General features: G+C 43.3%; 1 pseudogene; it reads left to right on the top strand.

The window, feature by feature from the left end:
• Window positions 1-4,381: 4,381 nt before the first annotated feature.
• Window positions 4,382-6,066, top strand: LOC147462867 (uncharacterized; annotated as a pseudogene).
• Window positions 6,067-6,882: the final 816 nt, after the last annotated feature.

Raw genomic sequence — 6,882 nt, 5'->3', positions numbered from 1 at the left:
ACTCTCTGTTGATGCTATGTAGCTCCACTCCTCAATTGTGGCGTTTGGATCTCTGTAGCTCCAGAGAGAGAGAGAGAGAGAGAGAGAGAGAGAGAGAGAAGACCAAATAGTAAATGACAATTGACCTGAACTTAGGTAAATTAGGTAGATGAAATGAAATGAAATGTTCTATTAGCGCCTTTAAAAGGCCAAAATGACCTATGAGACCAAACTGTTACAAAATTGTGAATCTGATACCATGTCTGGGTGCTAAATATACTACTACTACTAGAGTCTAGCCTCATTTGCACTCTAGATATTGAGAGTATGACTCGAATCCTCTTCTGTACTCTCTGTCGATGCTATGTAGCTCCACTCCTCAATTGTGGCGTCTGGATCTTCGTAGCTCCTCTGTGTGTGTGTGTGTGTGTGTGTGTGTGTGTGTGTGTGTGTGTGTGTGTGTGTGTGTGTGTGTGTGTGTGTGAGAGAGAGAGAGAGAGAGAGAGAGAGAGAGAGAGAGAGTTCTATTATCGTCCTGGGAGGTCAAATATGACCTATGAAACCAAATGAACATGTCACGTGGTGTGAGTGGAGTTCATAAGTGACTCTCGATGCTCAAAAATGGCTGAAATGAGCGTCGCAATAGAGAGTCCACATCGTGGTTGGGAGAGGAAGGTATGTAGGGAGAGATCATGGCTGAATATATGGGGAAAAGAGGACCTAATGTGGTCAAAAGCTGAGCACTCAAGTAGTGTGTGGTACTCACTCTCTCGCACTTGACGAGGGCATAAGGTGCAAAGTCGATGACACTCCTCGCCAGTGCCCCAACGTCCTGTCTCGCAGCGTAGAGAATGGGAGCTAAGACGAATGGAGGCAATGGTGCGGATCGCACTCAACGGGATGGGCTCAAGGATGTAGAAATGGGTTCGGTTACCTCGTTCCGAGAAGAAGAGAGATTTGTAGTTTGGGGAAACGTGTGTGGTGTAATGGCTGAAGTGAGAACCTCCGGATTTCTCCCAAGCCGTGATACATTGGCGTTGTAAGAAGGCCTCATTAACTTGGGAGTCGATCGATGCATCCTTGACCAAGTGACATGCATCCCATCTTCCAAACCATTTCTTGATATCAAGCATCCACCCCGAACTTAGTATTTTGCTCTTGCATGTCTTTTGAACCATTTGACTTGCTTCATATGCGATTCTAGGAAGTCAATGCAAAGGGCTACGTTGTGTCTTACGCATGTACTCCACAACCCTTTGCATGCCCAAGACCTCAATGGGAAGCAATCCGGACTCAAGAAATAAGAGCATGTAGGGTGTTTGTGTCTTGACTTGGAGAAAGTTGGTGAGAAAACGCTTTTGGACATTCTCAAACTCTTTCCAAGTAGACTTCCCGATGCTTCCACCCCACACCTCCACTCCATAAAGAAGCACCGGTGTCACCAATGTGTCAAAGAGGTACTTTTTGAGAGCCCAACACTTGATCTCTCCTGCATTGTACATGTTCTCAAATGCATAATAGGCCCTCTTTCCAGCTTCCAAGCGACGCATTGCATAATCCTTCCATTTATGATTGGATGGAACCTCAAGGCCAAGGTACTTGAAGTGATCTACCACTTCAAGTTTCTCATTGTTATATACAATGCATGGATTTTCATCATTGAGGGTCTTTACAAGCATAACCTTGGTTTTGGATCCATTCACGATCAGCCCGCTATGTAGGCAAAAGCGTTCCAAGACACTCATAAGCTTTTGTGCATCTTCTAAGGTATGTGCCAAGAGCACTACATCATCGGCAAAAAGCAAAAAGACCAAATAGTAAATGACAATTGACTTGAACTTAGGTAAATTAGGTAGATGAAATGAAATGAAATGTTCTATTAGCGTCTTTAAAAGGCCAAAATGGCCTATGAGACCAAACTGTTACAAAATTGTGAATCTGATACCATGTATGGGTGCTAAAAATACTACTACTACTAGAATCTAGCCTCATTTGCACTCTAGATATCGAGAGTATGACTCGAATCCTCTTCTGTACTCTCTATCGATGGTGCTATAGTAGCTCCACTCCTCAATTGTGGCTTCTGGACTATGTAGCTCCTGAGAGAGAGAGAGAGAGAGAGAGAGAGAGAGAGAGAGAGAAGACCAAATAGTAAATGACAATTGACCTGAACTTGGGTAAATTAGGTAGATGAAATGAAATGAAATGTTATATTAGCGTCTTTAAAAGGCCAAAATGACCTATGAGACCAAACTGTTACAAAATTGTGAATCTGATACCATGTCTGGGTGCTAAAAGACTAGAACAAAAAATACTATTACTTCTAGAATCCATCCTCATTTGCACTTTAGATATCAAGATTATGACTCGAATCCTCTTCTGTACTCTCTGTCGATGCTATGTAGCTCCACTTCTCAATTGTAGGCGTTTGGACCTCCGTAACTCCTGTGCTAGAGAGAGAGAGAGAGAGAGAGAGAGAGAGAGAGAGAGAGAGAGAGAGAGAAAAGACCAAATGACAATTGACCTACTGTTACAAAATTGAGAATCTGATACCATGTCTGGGTGCTAAAAGACTAGAACAGAAAATACTACTACTACTAGAATCCATCCTCATTTGCACTCTAGATATCGAGAGTATGACTCAAATCCTCTTCTGTACTCTTTGTCGATGCTATGTAGCTTCACTCCTCAATTGTGGGTGTCTAGACCTCCGTAGCTCCTGCGCTAGAGAGAGAACTTGAATCCATATGACGCTAAATGTATTGTTACTTTTTATGTGTGAATGGTTGGTTTTTATCTTCATTGCAAGCTTCAATATTATTGCAGACATTCTGTCTTGGCATTATATAAAGTATGATATTTTAGAAGTGTTGTAGGTTATTATCACATAGAGTTTGATATAGATGATATGCGAATCACTATACGAGAGTTAGGTATGCAAGGGCCTCTCAATTGTAACTTTTAATACGGTCCCTATGTAGTGAATGAATGGATGTTTAGAATCTATTCTTTGGGTGACTCAGCTCGACACCTCGATCGTAGTGTTCGACGTGTTGGACCTTGGATCTTGAGAGTTCCAAGTAGAGTATGTCGTAGTCTTAACTTCTCTAGATGATCGAACACTTTGATCCATTGTCTATGCATTCTAATTAGTACCATATTTGTTTAGTTATTATTGGTTTATTGAAGTGGGTTTTTATCTACTACACAGGCATGACAATTAGTAATTCAAGTGTTCGTATTGCGTGTATACTTTTGTAAAGTGTTTAAGTGGCCATGTTGATCATCTCTCTCTCTCTCTCTCTCTCTCTCTCTCTCTCTAATTTTAAGCTTTGAGTACTAATGTTGCCTTCTTTTCTTGCAGCCAATTAAATAGCCCACGAAATTGTGAATATTTTTCCAAGTTTAAAACTTTTTATTGTTGATGTCTTTGAAGAAAATTTGTTATCTGCTGAATGGGGATGGCAATGGGCATAAAAAGTGATCGAGAAAAATTACACTGTTTAGGAGTCATATGTAGATGAAGAGTTGGACACGATTTACATTAGGTTGCTTGATCCCTATTTCTTTCCCAACATTAGGCTCATACTCTTAAAGCAAGAGCTTGGGTTGATTCATCATCACAAAATTTACTTGAGCTGGGTTCAAAAAATAGATTTAAGAGAAGTTTGTAGAGCTCTAGCTCAATATCTTGATCCTATTGAAATAGCACGACTAAGAGTGCTATGCAGATATGTTCCTGAGCCTTTTTGACAATAATATAAATTGTTTTCTTTTTGTTTGAAACATGTCTCTTTAGTCATGTGCTCTCTCTCTCTCTCTCTCTCTCTACGAAAGGGGTTAAATGTACCAGAGTAGTCTAAAGGGACCAAAGACAAAAAGTGTTGATCGTGTGTGTGTATGTCATGGAGAGATGTATAAAGATACACACAAACACAAACACATACAGACTGAGGTGGTAAGAGCGAGCGAGGCCCGTCGGTAGGCAAGGCGCGCGAGCTAGTATATATTACAACTCCTATGTAAAATGAAACTTTCGAATGCAACGCTGGCAATCGTAAAGTGCCAGCATTTTCTCTACAACAGCACCACCCAAGGCTTGCCAAAAACAATTTTCCCACCAAAAGAAAATAAGGGTAAACTTAAAACTGTTTCGGTTTTTGAATCAAAATTTGAAGCATTCGTCGGTAACTATGCTAAAACTTGTTATATCCTGCTGGTTTAGTTCAAGGCAAGCTCGAAATCTGGCACCACCCTCTTCTCATCTTCCCATACTAAGGAGTTGAAGGAGAGGCTAGCAATGCCTAGCATTCATGACCCAAGCTTGCCAAAAACATTTTTCCTAACCGAAGAAAATAAGGGTAGATTGTTTCTGATGCAAGGACGATGGGGGTGGCACCCTCACATGCGAAACCCCTATTAAAGATGGGATGGGGGAATGCAAGATAAAATGAAAATCTTGGTGCACAGCCCACAGGCAATACCTCATGACTGGGTCATCCAAGCAACAAGAAATCTGGCTATAAAAAGGCAGGGCTCTTGGGATCCAACAGCAAAGTTGACATTCTTTCTCAACGACCATAAGAGATATGGCATCCATCACTCTATGCACTTTATGTAGTGGTAGTGGCAGTAAAGGAAGGGCACAATCAGCACTAGCCCTCTTGCTTCTGCTGCTTGTTTCTGCTAGACACATTTGCTGTGATGTCGATCTCCTCAGCTGTAGCAACGATGCCGACAACAACATGGCCTCCCCGGGACCAAGGGGTCGCCCGTCTGCATCTCCCACGACCGCCAAGCCTTGCTCCAGTTCAAGGCCTCCATTTCTTCAGACCCCAACAAAGTATTATCTGGTTGGAATAGCTCCTCCAATTGCTGCTCTTGGAATGGCATCACATGCGATGCAACTTGCCGCGTGGTCCGCGTGAAGCTGCCGTGGCAGAAGCTCAGGGGTGCCATCTCTGCGAGCTTGGGAGCACTCTCTGCGCTCAAGATTCTCATCCTCTACGAGAACAGCTTGAGCGGAAGCCTGCCTGCGTCGATAGGCAACCTGTCGAGCTTGCAGAGACTCTGTTTTTCGGGGAACACCATATCTGGCTCCATTCCTGCGTCGTTCCGCTAAGCAGCTTGAAGCTGCTGGATTTGTCATACAATGAGCTCGCCGGGCCGCTGCCCGCAGGAATAGGAGGCATGGCAAGCTTGCAGCGCCTTCAGCTTCACAAGAACAAGATCGGGGGTTCGATTCCCGCCTCCTTTGTCCGGCTTTCGAACCTCTACAATGCCGATCTAGCATTCAATCGCCTGTCCGGACGCATACCGGACGGATTCGCGAGCGGCCTTTCCTCGCTGCTCTTCCTCTTTCTACAGCACAACCACATCACAGGCCTTCCAGCCGACCTGCGCAATCTCACACGCTTGATATGGGTCGACCTCTCCAACAACCCCATCGCCAGCAGCGACGCCCTTGCAGGCCTATCGACGGCGCCATTCATAACGCAGATCGAACTCGCTTCTTGCGGTCTGAAGGGCGCCTTCCCGAGCTGGGTGTCGCACCTTCCGCAGGCCGACTTCACGCACCTCTCAGAAGATGTCACGCCATCGCTAACCCTTTTCAACAACGCCATCTCAGGCCCCATTCCTGCTTCGCTTAGCAAGCTCACGAACCTGGAGAGGCTGTCCCTCGACCAGAACCGGCTCACGGGTTCGATCCCGGCCTCCTTCTCCAACCTGCAATCGCTCCGCTTATTCAATGTTTCATACAATCAGCTCTCTGGCAAGATCCCGCAGGTGGCTCCCTTCACCACCTTCTCCACCTCTGCGTACCAGCCTGGCAATCCAGGCCTATGCGGCACTCCACTTAACGCCTGCACGCGAAGAGTACAATACTCTTTAGTGTGGGTATTCTTCTGTGTAGTGGGCGCTCACTACGTACAACCTTTTTCCTTTCATTTGCCCTGCACAAGAGCTGAGTCCCCTTATTCAAGGGATTTGATACAGAGTTTTTGTGCACTAAATTTATGTAAATTTTGTACGTTTTCCCACCTTCAAATTAAGAATATAGAGATATTTCACAATGTTTGCAGGTGAGATTACACTAATGCTAGATTTTTTCCAGCATAAGAGCGAATAGCAATACTCACCCAAAACATTGTCCCCAAGTAATGAAAAAAGACACAAAAGTTTTCAATTGCATCAAAATTGGGAAATTTTCTAATTTCCAATAAAATTTCTCATTGCATCAAAATTGAAAAAATTGATCAATTTTTACACTAGAATGTGTCAAATTTTGTGTTTTCTCTTCATCAACACATGCTTGAAGCCTATAGAAAAGTAAGTGTGTGTGTGTGTGGAGCAAAGAATGCATCTCTTCACCTCTGTGTGGAAATTTATAGGAATCTTTGAGGATGCTTCTTTCTGACGTCGACAGTATGTGTATGAATCATGCTAAAGAGTGTCATTCTATCAAGACTTCGTATGACCCTGCACACCTTACAAAAACATCATATGGACTATACACATTGTTGCTATATATTGGCAATTACATGGTCCCTTACATACACAAAAAAGCCTCCACATTGAGAAATTGCATTGAGAGATATCATCCTGGCTTCCAAGAATGATATGATGACCAATTTCACAGCATGGGCAATGCAGTTCAACTGCACTTTGATTTCTTGTAAATATTCATTTCCTAGTTACATGATGGAGAGGTGGTATCACCTCTGCCCATGGATTCCGTCCTATTAATAAAAAATTTTGAAGTAATAATTAGCACCAAGGTCAATCCCATAAGTAGACATAGCCTCTGCACCACCATTCACTACCAAATCTTCCTAGAAAAGGGACTTAGTAGACTTACAAAACTCATTAATGCGTCGGGGATTTTATATTTGCGAGCTTTTG

The sequence above is a fragment of the Adiantum capillus-veneris genome, chromosome 2, assembly GCF_014529385.1.
Source record: "Adiantum capillus-veneris isolate H3 chromosome 2, ASM1452938v2, whole genome shotgun sequence".
Classification (NCBI taxonomy): Eukaryota; Viridiplantae; Streptophyta; class Polypodiopsida; order Polypodiales; family Pteridaceae; genus Adiantum; species Adiantum capillus-veneris.
This window is presented reverse-complemented; position numbering and strand designations above follow the sequence as displayed.